Source organism: Caretta caretta, chromosome 1, assembly GCF_965140235.1.
Source record: "Caretta caretta isolate rCarCar2 chromosome 1, rCarCar1.hap1, whole genome shotgun sequence".
Lineage (NCBI taxonomy): Eukaryota > Metazoa > Chordata > Testudines > Cheloniidae > Caretta > Caretta caretta.
In genome coordinates, this window is record NC_134206.1 from 61,951,459 (window position 1) to 61,974,188 (window position 22,730).

Consider the following 22,730-nt stretch of genomic DNA (forward strand, 5'->3'; position numbering starts at 1 on the left):
TTTTCCATCACATTGAAGTGGCCCCAAAGAATTAAATTTCCCTACACTCATGTAAAACTTTACATTTTATAATGTCTTTTTACACATACTGTAACCTTGAGCACGCTCACCCTTCATTTCACCCCTCAACCAGTTTGACTTAGTCTTAAGCAAAGAAGAAGAGATCAAGTGAAATAAAACTGACAATATACTGTTGGAAAGAGAGATTATCCCAGCCTTTTAAAAATATCCCAGCTGTTTATTTTTAAAGTTTGACCTAAATAAATTGCATAGCATAGCATGCAAAAATCCCCATCCAAACAAAACTCCAAATGCCGTTTATCCATTGTGATAAACTCAGGACAGATGGCTGCAAGGGCTGGCTTGGGGGGAGGGTGGGGAGAGAGATAGAAAACAGTCCCAGAAGGTTAAAAGGCCCTTCTCCCTATCAACTGAGGAGGGGGGGATTACAGGTCAATCAGGTTCAGCTGAGAAGGGGTTACCCAAGATCAGTTAGGATCAGTTGAGAGGGAGTTACCTGAGGTCAATTAGCATCAGCTGATTCCAACTAAGGGCTGCCTGAGACCTTTTTAAACCCTCCCCGGTTGGGAGAAGGGGAGGGGAGAGAGAGAAAGAAAGAAAGAAAGAAAGAAAGAAAGAAAGAAAGAAAGAAAGAAAGAAAGAAAGAAAGAAAGAACGAACGAACGAACGAACGAGCGAGCGAGCTAAGTGACCAATAGGCGAGTAGCAGCAAGGGAGCAAGCCTCTCCAGGAGGGGAGGCTGAATTCCCTCCCATAAGGGAGAAAAACAAGCCCAAAACACTGGCTGAGAGAAGGACAGACTGCCCCTGTGCAGCCAAGAGGGACTGTTTTACCCCAAGCCCATCTCACTGAGGCAAAAAAACAGCTGAGACTGGTGAGACTGAGAAGGTGCCTGGCCACACCATATAGCAGGCTCATCATTTGTAAATTGTGAAGGACGTTTCAGATTCCAGAGTACAATATAACTCCCCGCATTTCACATTAAAAATAAAGTTTGAAAACTCATAGCTTTCTTACTGCTTGAGGAACAGAGATAGAGACAGCATCTGATATCTCCACCCATCCCTCCTCTTTTCCTGAGTTTTTTGCTCTTATCTTATAAAACCATATGCCCCAACCCCCATCTCCTCTCTTTTCCTGACTCTTTTAGCTGGTATCTAAAACTGCCCTCTTCTCTAGCTCCTTTTGCTAAATGTACTCTTTTTAATCAAAGGTCTGAAGAAATGAAAAAATGGCATCAATTAAAGTTTTAAAAAATAAACTATCCTAAACTTTTACAAGTATAACATGAAAAAACAGGACATGGGGATATTTTTCCTCTCTTTCTCTAATATTTTGCCACCTTTGTGCAATTGTTTAATCAATTTTATTTAGAATTCTACTAGGTCAATCAAATATTTTTTCTAAAAAGGAGGAAAAGGCATGATTATATATCTGTGTAGTAACACGCTTTTTCTCTGACATTAAGACTTTATATAATTGAAGAGACTTTATTTATAATTATACTAACTACATAAAAGGCATATTTCCATCTTAAAATGAGGAAAAGGCATGAAATCCTTTATTTGTTTATTTTTAAATGCTTCCAGTAAGGATAAATTGATTAAAATAAAAAACAAACATACATTTGTTTTTCAAAATAGCCATGTCCAAAAACAATACCTAAGGGTCCTGGAGAGGGCAGAAAGGGTAGGAAGGACTACCAAAACCTTAAGACCAACTCATTGGTCAAAAATGGGATGAGACAGAAGGCCGGGCATGCAATCTAAATTGGCACAGTATCGCCATGGGAGGGCATGGAAACCTGGCAAAAAACTTATGCCGAGGTATGATATGGAGATAGTTCTACTTCTCTAGAAACCCAGTGGTCCTAATTCATCTGTCAGTCAGAGTGGTGTCAATTAAAGTAACTTCAGAGATTTCAGGTCATTGATTTATACTAACGGAAGGCCTGTTCTACACACACATTTTGTACTGGTATAACTATGTTAGTTAGGGGTGTGACTTTTTATGGCAAGAGTTGTGCATGTGCCACCCCTATTATGGATACAGTTGTATTGGCATAATGGTGCCTTATACTGGTATAGCTTAGTCCCCTTCCCATATAGGAATAGCTATACTGGTATAAAGCATCTTTGTATTAATATAACTATGTCCATGCTCCGGGGTTGTAACACTATAACTATACTATTATAGTTTAAGCAGAACAATTTTTGAGTGCAGATAAGCCCTAAAAGAGCAGAATTTAGTCACAGGTTTGAATCCTGATTGAGGTCCCAGTTACCCTAAGTATGAAGCACATATCATTGAACTACTCACACACTTAAAAGTTACACAAATGCTTCAGTACTTTTGTTCAACTGGGGCTGTTGTTGGTGTCAAGGTTCCTTCCCCATTCTGAACTCTAGGGTACAGATGTGGGGATCTGCATGAAAAAAAACCCTAAGCTTATTTTTACCATCTTAGGTTAAAACTTCCCCAAGGTACAAACTATTTTACCTTTTGTCCCTGGACTTTATTGCTGCCACCACCAAGCATCTAACAAATATAACCAGGAAAGAGCCCACTTGGAAACGTCTTTCCCTCCAAAATCCCCCCAAGCTCTGCACCCCCTTTCCTGGGGAAGGCTTGATAAAAATCCTCACCAATTTGCATAGGTGAACACAGACCCAAACCCTTGGATCTTAAGAACAAGGAAAAAGCAATCAGGTTCTTAAAAGAAGAATTTTAATTGAAGAAAAAGTAAAAGAATCACCTCTGTAAAATCAGGATGGTAAATACCTTATAGGGTAATCGGATTGAAAACATAGAGAATCCCTCTAGGCAAAACCTTAAGTTACAAAAAGACACAAAAACAGGAATATACATTCCATTCAGCACAACTTATTTTATCAGCCATTTAAACAAAACAGAATCTAACGCATATCTAACTAGATTGCTTACTAACTCTTTACAGGAGTTCTGACCTGCATTCCTGCTCTGGTCCCAGCAAAAAACAACACAGACCGAGAGAACCCTTTGTTTCCCCCCACTCCAGCTTTGAAAGTATCTTGTCTCCTCATTGGTCATTTTGGTCAGGTGCCAGCAAGGTTGTCTTAGCTTCTTAACCCTTTACAGGTGAAAGGGTTTTTCCTCTGGCCAGGAGGGATTTAAAGGTGTTTACCCTTCCCTTTATTTTCATGACAGTTGGCTTTGGAGATCTGAAACCCTTGTGGAAACTGATCAGCCGCACTAAACCACTTCACAATTTGAAATTCTTTGCATTTTCTGCTCAGGATAGGCTGTGACCAGAATGGCAGGAATTCTGCAAATCCAAAAGAAGGAAAATTGACAGAGAGAACTTGGAAGAAGCTTGGTCAGTGCATTGCTCAAGCCATTGTTGTTCACCCCTAATTTTATGAACACAAAATAGATACAAAACGTGAAAGTAAAATAATGATACATTTGACAGGAAACATTGAAAAAAATCTCATTTTAAACTGGTGAATTGTTGCATTCATGATGTATACATTTCTATGACCCTGTGCAGTAGATTTATGACTTTATAAACAGCTTAAAACAATCCAGCAGTGCTACTATCCTGTAAGGACCTAACAGGGTCCAAGCCTCATCAGAACAAAATGACAATGTATGCATTTCACAAGGCCCCTTCTATATATTAAAAAGTTGTTTTCATTGCCCTGAACCTGCTGTTGAACTTTATGAAACTTATCATATTTTAGTAGCTGGGGACCTGGTCCTGCTCCCATTAAAGTCCAAGGGAGTTTGGGAATTAATTACAATGAGAACAGGACTGGTGTTCCTAACGTGTTTACAATTCTTTGCTGCTACAACTAGAGCAATGGTTCTCAACCGGAGGCCCACGGTTTGCTTGCCACCCAATCAGCACACCACTGCGGCCCATGTGACACCCTGTTAAAAAAAATTTAAAGAGTGCTGCGCGGTTTGTTGAGTGATGCATTTGAGCAGTCGAGCATAGCTGAGTGTCGCGTCTGTGTTGTGTCAGCAGCTGAGGAGGGCACACGAGAGAAAATGGATCGGTTTGTTATTCGCAGAAAGAAAAAAACATTGGTAGCTTCAGAAACCGATGAAAAAAGAAGGAACATGGACAAAAGAAGCATTGCAGTATGGCAGCAGGAGGCAGAAAGGTACAAAATGACTGGACAGAAATGTTTGCAGTTATAGAAAGAGATGGGAAGCCATTTTATTTGTACAGCCCTCACTGTGTGCAAAACGTACAATGTAAAAAGACACTCTGAGACAAAACATCAAGACTTTCAAACTAAATAGCCAGAAAAATCTGAAGATAGAAAGCTGAAAATTAGTCATCTTGAGAAATTGCTAAAACAATGAGCAGAAAGTGTTGCATGCCATGTTTACAGGAGCTGACGCTGTGACACTTGCATTTTACAAAATTTCTTGGATGCGTGCCAAACATAGAAAGCCATTTAGTGATGGGGAGCAATTAAAAGAATGGGTTTGTTTTTTTTAGAATCTCGCTCTTTAATGTTTTGGTTTCTCATATCAAAATCATAAGAAGGATAAAAAAATCTGCACTCGAGCAATGACGTAATGTGTTGGCTTTGAACAAAGAAAGTTGCCAGATCAGCCCAATGTAAGTGTTAGTCCAAATTAATTTTAACAATTAATGTTTTGACTTATTTTGATAAATTAAAATTCTCTTGGTAGACATTTGCCCCTGTTGGTATGAAAGGTACAATATCGATTTGAATCACATTGCTGTCAGATAACAAATGCTAAACCTTATTTTTTGTAGATTGTACAGGTAGTATCTATATATTGTGTGGATGCGGCCCACATAACACATATGTTAACACATGTGAGAGCTGCATATGTGGCCCACACTGGTAAATAGGTTGAGAATCACTGAATAGAGCCTCAAATCAGCCATGTACTTGAGCAGATGCTTCCCTTCTTTAAGCATGTGCTTAAGCCCCATTGACTTCACTTGCACATAAGTGTAACCCTTCTGCCAGCAGCAACCCGGGCTGGGTTCAATATCTAGAGGTTCCTTTTCAGTAATACAACACAGAGCCAGCTCGAGCCCAGTAACAAGGGGAAATTACACACAACCCCTGGGCGCACATGTACTTAAAATTAAGCGTGGGCTTAAGTGCTTTCCTGAATCAAGTTCTACAGCAATGACAGACAACTGGAACCTTCAGAATATGTGCACTATTCTGTGCATTAGCACAATACTAAGCAATATGCTTAACTCCAATTTACATTATATGTAATGAAATAGGAGGATTAATCGACTCATAGATTGCAGGGCCAGAAGGAACCACTGTGATCATCCAGTCTGACCTCCTGTATAACAAAGACCATAGAACTTTCCCAAGGTAATTCCTTTTAGAAGAACATCCCCTCCTGATTTAAAAAATAAGGAGGTGGAAAGTAAATCTTTGGCAAAGGAGCTAGCTTAAGATGGCCAGTTAAAAAGAAAACAAAAATCACTTTAGAACCACTGAATTACACCAGGCAAAATAAATTGAAGCTGTCACTGTAACAAAATAGCCAAGAACTCTACACAGGAAAAAACAAAACAAAGCTGTTTTATATCAATAGCCAACATCAGAAAACAAAGCATATAGGAAAAGAGAGTGTAAAACCATTTTAACGGGCCCTCACTGCATCAGACTATGAAAAAAGTGCAGTTTAAATCAACTATATTGAAAGAGATTTTATCAGGTGCATTAATAGGAAAGCAAGACACAAAGGAATTCAACCTCTCATCGATGTTACTGCATAGAAACTGACAGCCTCTTTTAAAAGAGAGGCACTTGATTCCCTAGTGATCTGTGTGCCAGTTACATGAGTTTTCTGTAAGATTTGATTTAAAAGGGGGGAAAAACACACCACAGACCACAGGAATGAATAAGGAAATCGTAATTTAATTTTAACAAGCTACCAGTCCCAGGGCAGCAGATGCTGTAGATGGAAGAGTTGCATGAAAAGGTCTTAAGTGTAAAGCAAAACTGGGAAATGTCTTTTCAACAATTTCATACACATAATATAGTATTTCTGATCCTCCCTTCCTTATGGACATCGAACTCCCATTGATTTTAAGGGGAGTTTTGCATACACAAAGAATACAGGATCAAGCTTTAGAAGGAATGCGACAAAATTAAGAGAAGGGGGGAAAGCTCTACAGGTCTTAACAATGGCGTTATCTCCTAATAACTCATTTTGGCAGTAAAAGTCTCCCAAAGAAATATTGGGCATTATATTGCTTGAAATATTTACTAGCCTGGACAAACCACAGAAACATATACCATAGTGCACAAGCCTGCAGTGGCAAGGGAATGAACTAGGTAAACTAATGTGTCTTTTTAACCTCTAAACTTCCATGATTCATTTTTTGAAAAAGTGGCTTTGCTTATAAATAAAATGCAGTTTTACCAGTAAAGCCAGCTGGCCTTTTAACAAAATCAAGCTAAAGGTGCACTTCATAACAAAGAGAAGAGCTGAAAATCAAACAGAAAATCCCTCTTGCTGTGTGGTGTTTCCCTGAGTTTCGTTTGAGACTTAGGATCTGTAGCACTTGCAGCAGGAGAATGTAGTGACTCATGTGGGCATGTCAGGAACTGGGAAGAGAAGAGCATTGTAAAGTTCTCATAACATAAATTGCTTCTTGTCCTGCCCTTTGTTCTTTAAACAGATGCTCTTGGCACTGGTTCCTATTCCAAGGAAGAAGGAATGTCAGCAGCAGGCTGAACTGAAAGCCAGTTCCACCGGCACTGCAGCCATATTGAGAGGCAGAACAATTGTTCTGAATGGACATGTTTGCAAAGTGGGCGAGACAAATCATACAAATAAAAACTAACAGCCCCAATTCATTGTTATGTTCTTTCCCAAATCATTTATGCCCATGCAAAGTAGATGTAAACCACTATCATTCTGATTAGATAGCATTTTCCACTCACTTTGCATTGCTGTAAATGACAAGGTGCTGGGACAACAGAGAATCAAGCCTGATGGCAGCAGTTGACATTACCAAACATTTCCTTCCTCCCTATCTCCCAGTGTGCGTGACCTCGTTATCAGTTATGTCAGTGCCTGTTCCAATGATAGAATAACAGTAGTCACGAGAGACAGAAGGGTTTTGGCTGGATCCAAGATTTCATTTGGTCTATACATGATTCCATGTCTCAGAATCTTTCAGCCCTGAACCCCTGCTCTAGGGTTGGGAACTGAATGACCTTGAGAGATGGAGTCATGTTCTGGAGTGGGAAAGGTCTTATTTTCTGAGATACTGCTGTGGAGACAAAGCCTAACAACCGTTCCCTCTGCCAGTGCACCACTGTTGGCTGGTTGAAATGGTCTCCTCAGGCAATGGTAGAACAGTCAGAGATACAGGATGGAGGCAGATGTCAAACTCCACAGGGACCAATTAAGGCTGATCATATCAAGTTTTCAGTAGTCCCTGAAGAATGTAGATTTCTTATTATTATTCTCCATTCTGCTTGTCTGTTATAGGAACATCAGAAAGAAAACATACACACAGAAATCTGTTAATATGATCTCAGGGGTCTGGGTTTTATAAAAGAACAGAACCAGAGACCTTTATTTTCCTCTTACTTATAGGAAGTGTCCGTGAAGGGGAACTCCAAGAAGTCAATGAAATTTCTTATACTGCAGAAATACTAGTACAAGGCTGCAGTGCCACACAGATTTTGTACCAATTAAACTATATTGGTGAAGGGTATGATTTTTCTACCAAATAGTTGAAGCACTATACCCCTAGTGCGGATGCAGTTATAATGGTGCAAAGGTGCATTATACCAATGTTGCTTACTCCCGATGGTGCAAGTGGAATCCATTTCTTACTGATGGAGGGGGAGCACGGAGGGCACGTGACCTCCTCACGTGACCCTCCATGTGACTCCTCCCCACCATGCCTCCCCGCCCGGGGCCCCCATGCTCTGCCCATCCCCACCTCATGATCCAGCCCCCTTACCTGGGGGTGGAGGGAACTCTGTCCTCTCGCTGCGCCAGAGACTTCGGAACCACAGGGGGAAGGGAGCAGAACATGGGGCCACTGGGCGGCCCCAAGCCAGCAGCTCCCCATGACCGCCCCCAGCCCTGCCCCCAGGCTGTACAGACGGAGGAGATCCTGCATGGAAGGGCTGGGGGCGGTACAGCTGCGCAGGAGGAGCTGCTGGCGTGGGGCCACCAAGTGGCCCCACGTTCTGCTCCTCCTGTGTCTTTCTTGTACACCGTACCAGCTATAAATATCTTGCTGGTACAGCGTACCAGACCGTACCGCCCTACTTGCACTGCTACTTACTCCCCTTTCCGTACAGTATACGCTATCTGAGTATAAGCACCCTTTTACTGATATAATTGCATCCACCTTGGGAGTTGTATTGCCTTCGTTATTTCAGTATAGTTAAGTGACACAATTTCTGAGCATAGACAGTCCCTTAGAGGAGAACTAGGCCCAGGAATTCTAAATTGGAGGTAGCCTTGGCTTTGAGTTCCCTGGCTTTTGCATTAACAGTGCTAGCTGAGTGATGTTTGATACAAGCAGACATAATAAAGTCTTTGCTTTTTATTACTGTAGTCCTGCTTGCTCGGAAGAAACATCCCCCCACATCTTTGCTATATTAAGCCCAAACGGTTTTCATCTTCAACAGAGATGCTTCATCATAATTAGGAGTGGCACATCAGTCAGTTTATATACTCCCAGTTATCCGAATAGCATGGGGGATATGGATTTTATATGGCTAATTGGGAGTTTGATCATCAAGAGGGAAGGAGCAGCAACACAGGGGCCCTCTGCAGCTCCACCGTCATGCCTGACCCCCCACTCCCCGCCTCTCCCCACCCCCCCGTGGCAGCTGGACTGCAGCTCCCTGAGCTGCCGCAGAAGCCGTTCAGCAGCAGTGCGCCCGCCCCCATGACCAGGGGTCTCTGCTCTGGTATCCAAACCTCCGCAGTACCAAATCCCTTCATGTTCAGGTAATAGGGTGTTGGATCATCAGGGTGTTGGATCATCATCACCATAGTCAGTCACTTTGTGTAGGCTCTTTGGCTGAGGTAAATAAGCAGTCAGTAGAATTAAACTGGATTTTTTTTATTCAAGCAAATTAAAGAAAAACAACAACCCTCCACAACAGGGTCTTTCTCTCTACTGACCAGCCTCTTGTCCAGTCATTTATATTGGCACACAGTGAGTATAAAATGCCACCACTCTCATTCACTAACCTTTTACACCCAGCTAGCACTGGGAAATCAAGCCCTACAGTTCCCACCATCTTAGGTAACGTTTACAATATGCACGTATTTAAACAAACGCTGTCCCAGACCTCAAATGCACAAGCACATGGCATTCCTGTCCTGAGACAATGCCACATCGTCATTCTTCATTGTGAGTCGCTTTGAAGGAGATGTTATTGACCTATTTTTACAATGATACATTGCCACCTAGAGCTAGGTAGGGGTAGCTTAGTGGAATCGACACCCCCCCTTTTGTTTATCCACAGGAGGCCCCTGAGGAAATGAGCAAAACAGGAGTCCCCATGCCAGCTTGCTTGTGGCTGAATGAGTCATCAGGGTGGGGAAACATGTTCTACAGCCTTCAGTGGCTGCTGTTTGCATGTAGAGGTCTGAAGGGAGCCAGCCCTGGATTCTTGACATACTTGCAAGGAAAATTTAAAGTGAGAATTTGAAGATGGAGGGAATGAATCTCTCACTCAGGCAGAATTCTAAGTGTGTTTGTGGGGGGGAGGGGGGAATCCATTAGTGAGCACAATACTTGTAACAGTTCAGTGTAAAATTAATGAGAGAAGAGTCATGTTAGATCCTCATTTTCAACCAACCTCCAAATAACACGAATACTCAGGCTGTTGCACAACATTAGGCATTGTATGAGTGCACGTCCCTCTGATGGGCTTCAGAAGTCTCCGTTATTAACAAAAAATATCTAAGGGCCTCATTTCAAACCCCACATTAACTTGTTTGATTATATCTCTCATCTGTGATGGGAAAATGCTTCAGCTTAGGTAGAGAGAGACCCAAGGTGCACAGGTATCTCATTACCTCTGACAGCAGTGGCAGATGCAGGAACGTCTGCCCCGGTTTGGGTTTGATCATTGTAAAATTCATGCTTTAGTCACTGCGATTTTAGCAACTGTTTTGTAAGCCTCTGAAGGTAAAACACCAATTAGTCACCCTTAAGAGGGAACCTTCTGTATTAAGAAGCTACCAAGGGAGAAGCATAACTCTGTTCTGTCTTTATTAGAAAGCTCTTTTCATAAGCTATCATTTTTGTTGATCCCTGGAAGTAGATCCACCTGAACCAAACATTAGCACTAGAGGGGCTATCCTGGTGGCCTGATGAAAGCACAATGTTTTTGCAAAGGACATCCAAATGTAGATCTCATATGCAGCCCCTTGCTCCCATGTCAATAGGTGGGAGTACTGCAGAGATTGCATGCTCGGCTCTAGAAGGCAGAGGGGTTGGCCCAATGACTAACAAGCTACCATCCCAGCCTACCCACAAGTACAGCTGATGGCTTCAGGGAGAAGCTGTGTTCCATCTGTCTCAGCTGGTATGACAGGTTGCCCCTGTGTTTGGTCCTTAAAGGAGGAGGAAATAAAGGAGAAAGACGGGGAGTCCCAAAGGGGGAAGAGAAGCGCAGAGACATCCAGGCAAACACACCCAAGTAATAGACACAGCAAGGAGTGGTCTGTTTTGAAACTACGTGAAGCACACAAACAACTGCACAACTGGGAGTGATGAACTTGCAGCATTTCCTTCATGGCCGTGCAGCTTCCATCGAGGCAGAGAGAGAAGAAATGTCCACTCAATTTTCAGCGACCATGGAAACAGCAGGCTGCAGACATCTCTACGTAGCAATCGACGTTACGCAACACCTAACCGAGCCTGTTACACTACATCCCTCATCTCTGCTGCACTGCAGCCAGTGATGGCTACACATTTTTTTTTTTCAGTCTACGGCAACATCTGTGTGATCAGTGAATAATAAATCGATTAACTGATTGTGTGTTGTTCAGGATGGATGAGCAGGTGGTACTAGTGAAAACTAAGGGTTGGTCTTACACAGAAAAAAAACACACAACTGCTTATTTTATAGACACAGATCAGTTGTCCCCGAACCTGGGTAGAACACCAATTGGTCTTGTAGTGTAAATGGGCCCCCAGCCATGTAATCAGGTCCCTTAAGTGGTTATTTTGCAATGTGCATGGGCCCTATAGCAGGGTGGCCAAATTTACTGACCCTCTGAGCTGCATATGATAATCTTCCGAAGTTCAAGAGCCATAAGACGTGCACAACCTGCCATGTGGGGTGGTGCGCCGGGCAGAAGCCCTTAGCCCCACCATCCCACCACAGGGCAGAAGCTGCAAGCTCTTCCCCCCCAGCCCCCCTCCTCCCCCCCGCCAAATCTGGTACATGGAGAATAGCAGGAAGGTGTGGGGGCTCCTTGAGCCACACTTTTTAACTGGAAAAGAGCTGCATGCAGCTCACAAGCCACAGTTTAGCCATCCCTGCCCTAGAGTAAGGTAACTCAGCCAGAATTCATACTTAGGACCAAATCCTGCTTCATTTGCACCATGCAGCCCCATTTATGTAAGTGGCACTACGCAGGTAAGTGAGGGCAGAATTTCGCCCTAATGGCAATATTTAAAAAAAATTAATTGGCACCTACAAAATACAAATGCACAAAGTAGTGATCAGGGATTGGCTCAAGTTGTACAATTTGGATCCAGATCTGAATTTCTCCAGAGTTTGGGGTTGTTTGGATCTGATTTTTGGTCCAGGGCCATATCTGGAAAGTACAGCTTTCTGTGTATATGGTGGGTGAACCAGGTGTGTAGGCAATTATCGGTTCACACAGGGATTCCCATGCTTTCTGTCTGAACATTGAGCCTGCAAAGTCCAAGGGAGCTTCTGTCACTGTAGAACATGTTGTTGGAGTTGTGGAGAAGGGTGACTGAAAAAGGCATGTCCACTGAGGATATTTTTACAAGTGACAGCCCTGGCTCCGCCAACTCCCAGGAGAGATGTCAGTTTCTAACGTGTTATCCTACTACATGCGCCCGGCCTTTTCTTACACCTGTGCAAAAAGAGAACCCGGAGGAGGATCAGTTCCACTCCAATCTCTGCCTAGGTGTGTTTTGTGTAACCCTGGTTTCTGTTTCTTTTCTAACAATAAGCCGCAGCTGCTGCTTCAGGGAACCAACAAGGCAGTATTTCATGTTATATCCATTTAGAAATGACACACTCTTTCCATTTTGGGCCTTTCATGTAGTAATCCACCCACAGATAGACTGTATACACAAACACACACATTACCCGGCGGCTGAGACTTGCTACAGAAATTGATAGTAAGCTGTTGTTGTTTTAATTATGAGCTGGCTTCCTTAATTAAAACTATGCCACAGGTCATTTACTGTAGTACAGAGTCCATGAACATTCAAGCTGGGCTGTGTTCTGGAACTGCAAAATTCTCATTAGCATAGTATTGGCTGCAAGTGAAGTGTACTCATCTGAAATTCTTTACAAAGGAATGTAAATTAGCATCAGTGGTCTCAGTGTATTATTGACACAGTGAATTATTTTGCTGACTAGAAGTGAAAATGAGCAATGCAAGATGGAAATCATATTTGCAGCTCAGACTACACTAACTGTTTGCTATAAGGATTTGTATGGGTCTGTCCATAGATAGAGAACTCCCAGATTATCTTCTTCACTATATTATCAGGTTTCAGAGTAGCAGCCGTGTTAGTCTGTATCCACAAAAAGAAAAGGAGGACTTGCGGCACCTTAGACACTATTTGTTAGTCTCTAAGGTGCCACAAGTACTCCTGTTCTTTTTACTATATTATCAGTTCTGGATGTTGCAATTCCTTGTTGCAAGGGCAGGGAATCTGTGTACACTGTAGTAATGACTGAGTATAAAAATGCTTTATAATGCCTTGTTAATTTGGTTTCTTTTTATAGCACAAAAACTCATACTAGGATTAGACCTAGGAGAATCGGTTTTGAACCCTATTCTAACAAAAGGATTTTACCCAGACACATTGCCTCCCCAGTCAAATCATGTGAGAACCCAGTTTGGCTACAGCCTGGTATAAATTGTGCTTTAGAATGGTTTTTAACTTTGGCTATGACATGAGTACAGAAAGGCCTCGAGACCAGATAAGCCAATTAGTTGATGCTGAAATGGAGGCCATCCTTCCGGGATGGAAGATTCAGCATCAAAACTGGCATGAAGCTGCCTGATGGGTAAGAAGTGGGACCACTAGCTGAATACCCACAGACAGGCAATTGCCAGAGGATGTTGTGAAGGCCAAGACTATAACAGTGTTCAAAACAGAACTAGGTAAGTTCATGGAGGATAGATCCATCAATGGTTATTAGCCAGGATGGGCAGGATGTTGTCCCTAGCCTCTGCTTGCCAGAAGCTGGGAATGAGTGACAGGGGATGGATCACCTGATGATTGCCTGTTCTGTTCATTCCCTCTAGGGCATCTGGCATTGGCCTCTGTCAGAAGACAGGATACTGGGCTCGATGGACCTTTGGTCTGACCCAGCATGGCCGTTCTTATGTTTCACGCTCAAAGAGAACAACATGGGGAAGACACACCCATAGCATTTCTAGTTTGCCTACAAGGTCTGCAGAATATTTTCCACACCGTTCTCATGGTATCCCTTCCATAGCCACGAGGAGAGTAAAATGTCTCCTTCACATTTTTCAGTGCTTTACACTTTTGTGAGCCTTCCTGAAAAGATCACAAACAATTAGTAAAACAAAAACTCCACCCCGGGAGACAGGTTAGTGGTATCCCCATTGCAGAGGTGGAGAAACCAGGGTGCAAACAGGCAAAAAATCTGACCGAGTCACACAGGAAGTCCTTGACACAGCCAGGAATAGAAACCAGGAGTTCTGCCCCTCAGTCCCTTGTTCTGACTCTCAGATCACACAGTGGTTGTGTATGTAATGGCTATAGCAATATTCAATTTCGGGGACTATATTGTCATCAATTAATTTCCTACAGGAGACTGTTGGTTTAGATAGTAGAGCCCATCTCTTCCTGGATAATTGTTTCACCAGGACACTCCCCTTCTGATCAAAAGCCAAACCCATGGCCTGGGGGGTTGCACTACAGCAGCCATATGGGAAACTCAGTTGCAAATTAAGGATTTAGATTCCTGGTGGTAGATGGGACTACTGCACAACCAGGACTTCAAGCTCATGAGGAAAATTATTACAGTATTCCACTGTCCTGGGCCAAAATGCTACTTTTACAAAAGTGATAGGGCAGTGGTAGTTTATAAGGGTGAGGAAGGGGGACAGTGAGTGACAGGGAAAGTCCTGTTTTTCTCTAGGAGTGAAACTGGCTGGTTCTAAAGGGTGACTTTGCTAGCATTCTTAACTGGAGGAAGACTAGCAACTCAGGGCTGTCCCTAGCAAAGAGAATACACTAAAATGTGTGAAAATGGCCAGGGATTCTCAGGTCCACAGGCATTTTTACCCAAATCTAGATATCTAAGGTACTTATATTGCCCCCATTACTGTGGTATTTGAGTGCCTCACAACACCTGTGTGATGTAGGGCCGCGCTATTATTCCCATTTTAGAGATAGGAAACTGAGGCACAGAGAGACTAAAAGACTTATACAGGAAGTCTATGGCAAAGAAGGGAATTCAATCCAGGTCTCCCAAGTTCCAGGTTAGCACACTAAGCACTGAGTCATCCTTCCTCTCGTGGAAGTGAAGAATAACTATAGCCAAAATGCCAAATCCCCAAATGCTGCCAAATCCCATCTCGAATAGTTTGCAGAGAGCTTTTTTTTTAAGGGTTCAACCACCTTCTGGGAAGTAAAAATGTTTCCCTTTGAACTTCTGATGGGATATCACGTGTATGTTTTCTGACAGCTCCCATTAAAGTAGCTTTCCCAGGCACACCTCTAATTACAAACCTCCATTTGCTCCTGGTCCCCAGTTATTATTACTTTGATGATTCAACAGCGACATCTTGGGATCAACAATCGTTTGATCTTCAGGGTTAGAATACAAAGAAGGTACATGCTGGGAAACATCTCCAAGGAACATCTAAGCAGCACGATAGGAGACCATGAGCTGAGAAAGAGCCCTGTTGCTCTTCCAGGATTTGAATATATTTTGCATTCTGTGGTTTCACAGCATGTATCCTGTTTTTACTGCAAACAAATATTTACATTAGTTAGAATGAAACTGAGAGAGGGTTATACAGAATATATACCATACAGCCTTCCTCCTATGCACTCACCAGTCCTTTCACTTCAAACTCCATGCTAAAAATCTAACCCTCGCTCCTCACCTCTCAGCAAAATAGAAGCCAGTGGATTTCAATATGCTTTGCATTAGGCCCATAATGAGTTGCCCATCACTCTGCCTTTGCTATTTTTACAAAATACAGACTATTTAGGGCCTGAATTCTTCTACCCTCGTTCACAATCATGGACTTATTCATGGACTTACTCCTGTGAGTAAGTGCTACTCGATGTGCATAAGGCCTTTTCTAGTATACTATGACATATCATAAGTAATTAAAGGCAAATTATGATAATTTTCAAAGTACATTAACAAAATGTGTTTGGTCATGATTTATTCTTGCTTTTATATAATGTTTAATTGCTTAAACGCTAATTTGCAAAATTAATTTGAAATGGGTCCTCCCCAACATTAGTGTGGTTCTCATTGTTCGTAGATTTCAAGGCCAAGGACCATTTGATCATCTTGTTTGACCTGTGTAACACAGCTGACCAAATTTCGTCCATTTACTTCCCTAGTGAGTCTAACAACTTGTGTTTGAACACAGCTGATCTTTCAAATGGACAACCAATCCTGGTCTGAAGACTTCAAGAGATGAGGAATCCACCAACTCCCTTCGTAGTTTGTTCCCGTGCTTAATCACCCTCACTGTTAAAAATTTGTGTCTCATCCTTCTTCGGAAAGGACCTCTGTCATGATGCCTCTAAGAAAAGAGCCAGTTAAGGATGACTAGATTGAGTGGGAATTGGAGGTAGATAAACCAAGAGTCAGTTATTTTCAATAACCCTCTGCCAAAAAGCATATTAAAATTCTTGGTGTTGACTCTTGCCCTCTGCGCTCATACATCTATTTGTGTCTCTTGTCTATTTTAGTTTGTCAGCAACTTGGGGAGGAACTGTCTTATGCTCTGGGTAGTGCCTAGCACAGCAGGGCCATGATCTGCTTGGGGCCTCTCGGCATTACAGCAACATAAATGTGAAATAATGAAAACATGGACAAAGGGCTCCTACGCTCAGAGGCACATTTTCAGGAGCAGGGAGGAAGACAGACGGGACATTTCCCTCCACAATTTTCAGTTGGGGAAAAGCCCTTGGTATGGGGGGAAGATAATGGGGACCGGAAACAGATGCCCTGGGGGAGGCTGAAGTGGAGATTACAAAGAGCACCTGGCATGAGAGATGCCAGGGGTGGCTGATACAAAACCCTCAATGTGGAGCAGTGAATGGCTGAAGGGACAATACAGGGTCCCTGATATTGTGGAATGGGGGGTGGGGAACAAAGGGCTGCATCCAGCTTTTTGTCCCCCCCAAAAAAACTGTTGCATCAGAATTGCTCTGCCTTTTTCCTCATGAATGAATGGCTTATAACCAAAGAGATTTCATCCCATCAATATGAAATCTACCCAGATCGAGCAGTCTTTGTTCAGTTCACTGAAATTAATGAGCTTTTCCAGAGTAAAGAAGGGCACATGATTTCACCCATGGTGTCCCTCCAAGAACTGCGCCACCAGTAATGACTTTGTTCTGATTTGCAGAGGTAGAAAGGAGAGAGAAGGCCAGGCCCACTTTGCTCTCAAAGCACATAGCGCATGGAAAACCAGCCTACCTGGTTTTAGATGAAGGCCCAGCAGCACGCTCCCCAAAGGCATTGCACCTGCCTGAGACCCAGTGTCTCCCAGAGCACGCATTGTGGCACTGCACCTCCGCTCCACAGCCAGCATGAGGCTGTGACTTAAATCCCAGTCAACCACACTCACATCAGTAATTGCCATTAATTGCTTAACTAGGGTCACGCATCAAGTCATTTGGTGGGGAAGGAATCCACATCCTGAGGCTCCTACTAAATATATGAAAAGCTAAACAACAGTTTCATATGTGAGATTGACAAAACCCTCCTGTTTTACACATGTTTTGTGTAAAACTGTAATGTCAACGGTTTTTGCAGCAAAAAAATGTTTAGTCACCTCTTGGCTGACTTCTCCAAAATATCCATTTGGCACACAAGAAAATTAGCAAAGCTAAACATGTCAGTTTTGCCTGACTCTCTAAGGGCTGAAAGGAGAAAGCAGGGAGAGGTGGGGAAGAGAAAGATAGAGACTCTCCAAATATAAACAGTAACATCTAATGCATTACCAAGGAGACCATTTGGACTAGAATTGGCCCAAAGAGATGGGAACATGAATTTAAAAAATTGGCATTGTTTCGGTTTCCTGGGGTTGAAATTTCCCATTTTTCATAAGATAAATTTTAGTAAATTTTATACAAACATCTCTTTCAAAAAAATGGTTGTTTATCAAACACCTTCTGTTCAGTTATAGAAACCCACAACATTTGCAGTGAATGACCATTTAACTAACGATTTCAAAATTGATTTTGATAAAAAAACAGTCAATGAAAAATATTGTGGAAAATTTTGCAAAAAAAAAATATTTTAATAATGATGATAAATTTCATGACAAGTTTTATTTTTGGAAAAAAGAGGTCATTTTTATGGGGGGGGAGAGGAAGTGGGGAAAATTTCAACCAGCTCCGAATCTGATCATTATGGAAGATGGAGTCACAAAGTTCACATTTTAAAAGAAATTGTTCTCAGTCCAACACTTTTTGACTCAGATCCTCAAATGCTGTAAAATCATCCTCAGACCTTATACACTGCTATATTGTAAGTTACACCCAGAATCTTCTACGCTTCTAGGGCCCACTCTGAAAGTGGTATTCGTTCTCTGTCTAAAGACTTCACCAGCGCTGTTTGAGAAGCTTTCAGTGGAAATAGCCTAAGATAATGTAATGCTCTTATATTGTTTCCCTAAGGTAAAACATAATAAAAAATACCAGGAGAGGAATTAATGCATTCTGAAATACCAGAGTCAGAGTGCAGGTGAAACTCCTGTGATGGCACAGATTATTTTGCAGTATCTGTTAAGCATTCCTGGACAGACAGTGCCACTCAGTGGATCATGCTGGGCGTTGCAAGATCTGCTGTGTAAATACCATTACCAGTGTCAGCAGCTAAAAACAAAGGGACCAGTGCAATGCTGTAATGTGAAATGATCATGTCTCTGCATTTTGATCCTAGTGCATACACAATCAAGTCTTGTGTTTGGGCCTGATCATACCAGGTGCTAAGCTCTGCCAGGACTGGAGAGGACCAAGCACTTTGCAGGAGAAGCCCAGCCCCTCGCAGGATTGGGCCCTATTGCTGGACAAGACAACAATCCTGGGGCACTAAGAAGTCTGGCTGGACTTTTTCAATTGGCTGCTGCACAAATGAAGGGGTGCTTCAAACGCCATCCCACTTTCAGGAATGAAAAGTGGGTCAATGACTCTGGGGTTCACAATCTGCTTGATGCCTACAAGGATGGTAATGCATAGGAATGCTAATGGGCCCCCTCCTGAGAGGTGCCCAATGCCTCCTGCAAGTTAACAGGAGGTGAGAGCAGTGAGACTCTCAGATGCTCAGCTCCTATATGTGGATTGCCTGCCATTGAGAACTGAATTTTATACACTCATAAAATACATTATGAAGAGGTCAAATAGCTCCAGTGTTTTGGCCCATACAGAGCCTGTGAGGGCTGAGCCAGTGGAATGCTGTTTCCTTTGCCACTTGACCATGGCAATTAATAGATGGAAATGGATTGTGCCTGTTTAGGTGTGGATGGGATGCCTAAGGACTCTTTTAGGCTGTGTCATTAGTCTGGTCCTAGACAGACTTGTTTTCCTTAGAAGACCGATGGAAATGAAGGGAGATTATTCCCTTTTTACCTACTAGGGGATATGATAAGAAGTTTGGATTCTGCTGTTTGTAGGAACTTCTGCTTCATAAATTAGGGACAAGCAGACACCACATTATACTAAAACTGACACAAATAGGCAGGCTGAGGAGGCAGTGAGGTCCTAGTCACCAGGGCACGGTATTAAGGGTCAGGAAACCAGGGTTCTGTTCCCAGCTGTGTTACTGACCTGGGGGACCCTGGGCAAGTCACTTCACTTCCTTGTGCCTTGGTTTCCTCCACCATTTTCTCTCTTGTCTATATATAGTGTTAGCTCTTCAGGGCAGGGGCTGTCTCTGGCTACGTTTTTGTATAACACCTAGCACAATGCGGCACCAGGCTTGGTTGAGATTTCTACCATAATACAACAGTATTAGTAGCAGATCGTAAATATAACGTGAAAAAGCTACAACAAATGCAGAGTGCAGGATAAACATTCACCTATATCGCAGTGGCAAAGGGAATGAAACAAGAAGCTTTCCTCCACTCCAGCAAAGAGAGAGTCTCCAGGGAGAGCCCAGAGAGGATGATTCTCAGGCTACTCGACATATCAGAGAACACCATCCATTAGAATCATAGAATCATAAAATATCAGGGTTGGAAGGGACCTCAGGAGGTCATCTAGTCCAACCCCCTGCTCAAAGCAGGACCAATCCCCAACTAAATCATCCCAGCCAGGGCTTTGCCAAGGGCTCCAGTCATTGTGGAATAAGCGGCACTCATTTTTCTACAGTCAACCCCTGAATCTACAAATTAATACTGTGCGATCATTGTATTAGCTGCTCCAGTGCCCACCTGCCCCTCCCTCTCCTTTAAAAGTGACTGAAGTGAAGCCCAGAGGCGTTTAACTGCAACTTAACTGTGCACTCTGTGGAGAGTGGATCTACTGTCACAATACAATGCAGATTCCACACATGCTACCCATTCTTCAGAGGTGTTTTCATCACAGAAAATGAAACTCATTAGTATGGAGTTCAGTGGAATTTCACCAGCCATTCTTTTGGCATTCGCTCAGGTTTTTCCTTCTCTCTTAGCTGCTTGTGTCCCTTTTAGAGGACTAAATATTATCCTGCAGCCTCTTGAAATATCCTACAAAAAGACCCAGAAAATTTGAAGTAATAATTCGAGAGAGCAGACCTGATTCTGCTGTCATGTACACCAATGTAAATCAGGAGTAAGTCCACTGACCTAGATAGAGCTATACCAGTGCAACTGAGACCACCAATATTTTGGATCATTCCTGTGTAAGGCCCCGATTCTGCAAACACTCACTATCAAGGCATACTGATTACCACCATAAGTAATCCCATGGAATTCAATGGGACTCTTCCTGGTATGCCCAGGAGTGTTTTCAGTATCTAGTTCTAACACTGTCGTGCTTTTAATCTGGGAAGCCTCCCCATTTTTTCTGAGGAACTCAACAAATGTTCCCGCCTCTCTTCTACCAGCCATAGGCACCATCTTTCTTTCCAGGTGCAGATCTCAGCCTGGCTTTGGCAAGAGCGGAACAGTCAGGGCCTTTCATGGCCTCCATGATTTATTTCTTCTGCAGGAGCAGCGTAGCCAGAATGCTGAGGTCGCTCCTGAATCTAAGGTCTCTGCAAGAACAGTGCAACAGAGATATGGCACGTGGCATGTCTCTTTCTTACCTGTCATGCTATTTCAGCACGGATTCTGGAAATAAATTCATCCCACTCTCTTGGCTGCCGTGCCGTGAAAGATCACTGGCAAACAAAGACGGCAGTGAATGTATATGTCAATGCAATCATCATATCAATCAGAGGAAATAAAAAGGGGATACATAGCCCTGCTCTGATTTCCTCACCAAAACACACAGAATTAGCTGAAAATGTTCACAAAAAGTAAGCATTCAGAATCTGATTATCTGCACCAGAAACCTGATTCTAAAACTTATTCCCATGCCATCATGCGGGTTGTTGGCACCCTTTTTACATGCCATGGGGAGGATTCCGTTTCCCCTGCAACACCTACATTACTGCCTCATGCAAAGAGCGTTGATTGAGGATTTGCAAGGGGATCAAAATTTCAGCCAAGCCTTTTTCCTGTAGCATTTCCCATTGCTCCAGCAGGTTTCCCTGATGCAGTTTGCGATAACTGGTTTAAAAAGCAGGAGAGCTTTTGGAATGCAGTCCAAGTAAAGTTTTCTGTTTTTTTCTGTTACATCAGTTAACAAAAAGACAGTGTTCTCTATCCCCAACTGACTCTTCTTAACTGAATTCTCCTTCCCTGCAGTTGTCTCTAGCTATTAGATCATGCATGCCTGGGTTTACATAACAGAGCAGAGCTGTATGTGAGTGAGAGCCACCCACACAAAGAATGAAAACTGTCCACAGTGGAGATGTTAATATATGAAAATCAGGCTACCTCCTGTATGTGTGTTTATCCAGCTACATACACACAGCGAATGCTAGCTAGACAAACACAGATACTGTAGATATAGCTCTCTCTCTCTAGTGCACTCTCAGGCATATGCATGCATGCATGAACAGTGCATCTTTTTTCTTGATATAGAGTATATCTTTTGCACAGACACAGAGGAGAGGAAAACAGTCAAAACTAGCAACATGTGACTGCAAAACCACGCAAATTCATAGGCAGGTCTAGAACATGAGGCTACCTTTAAATCATTTTTTGAAATTGACTAGTTTTCAATGTAACAGTATCCTCCCCAACCCCCCTCCTTCTCCTTTATTTTTTTCTGGCAAAGGCTAGTCTGTTCTAAACCTTGGAACAAATTCTACCTTATTTACACTCACACAATTTAACTATTTTCTATGGCATTTGCACAAGTACAGGGCCACATTCTGCTCTCATTACACCCATTGACTCAGTGGGTTGCATTTGAGGGCTGAATTTGGCATTCGCTGTGCAAATCACAATGCTGTATCACACATCTGTCTGTGGTAGACCACCTGCTTTAGGAGCTACATCGGAAGCACACATGTGTGAGTCCAATTAATCCCACCCCAGTGGATGCTGCATGGTGTGTCTTTCTAACTGGCCAGCAATCAACCCTCTGGCCAAGGCCTCTTGGCTGTTTCGTATCCTTTTGGGGGTCTCAGGTGAAACAACAAAACAGGACACACACAGCAAATGAGGTTAAACAAAAGAAATGAAAAGAGAAACCTGTAAGCAGCTCCCTCCAGGATAGGGGCCTCTCTTGCTACTAAGGGCCCTGGGAGCATCACTGTCCACTTCAGAGTTCACTGGGCTCCAGTGCAAATCTCAGCCATGTCCCACAAGGGTAGGGGCTCTGCAGGCTGTCAGCCCTTTCTTAGGGGCTGGAGAAGTTCAACAGCCTGCTCCCTTCCCCGGGTTGCCCCAGCTGAGTGGAGTTCCCTCATTTTAATTCTTCCTCCAGTCCTGGCACGATCCACAGGTGCAGAGGGGCAGGTCCACTCCAGCCCAAAGCAGTTCCTGAATTCCTTTCATGCCAGTGCATGGTTTATCTATGCCATCAAATTCTGCCATCTGCCGTACATTTTAAAGTAGTTTATATTCTCTAATAGAGAATAGCTCACTGTGCTTTGAGAAACACAACTTTGTGCATGCACACCTGCGTGCACATTGAGACTACTGGCATGAGAATGAACCAGTCAGCAGGAGGAAGC

At 42.9% G+C, this 22,730-nt stretch overlaps 1 protein-coding gene across 1 annotated transcript in view; it reads right to left on the reverse strand.

Moving 5' to 3' along the window:
* Positions 1-2,782: 2,782 nt before the first annotated feature.
* LACC1 (laccase domain containing 1) overlaps positions 2,783-22,730 on the reverse strand; it is a 56,348-nt gene continuing 36,400 nt past the window's right edge. Inside the window, exon 7 of the mRNA XM_048850991.2 lies at positions 2,783-3,325. The gene's annotated coding sequence lies outside the window, so the exon portion shown is untranslated. The remainder of the gene's footprint in view (positions 3,326-22,730) is intronic.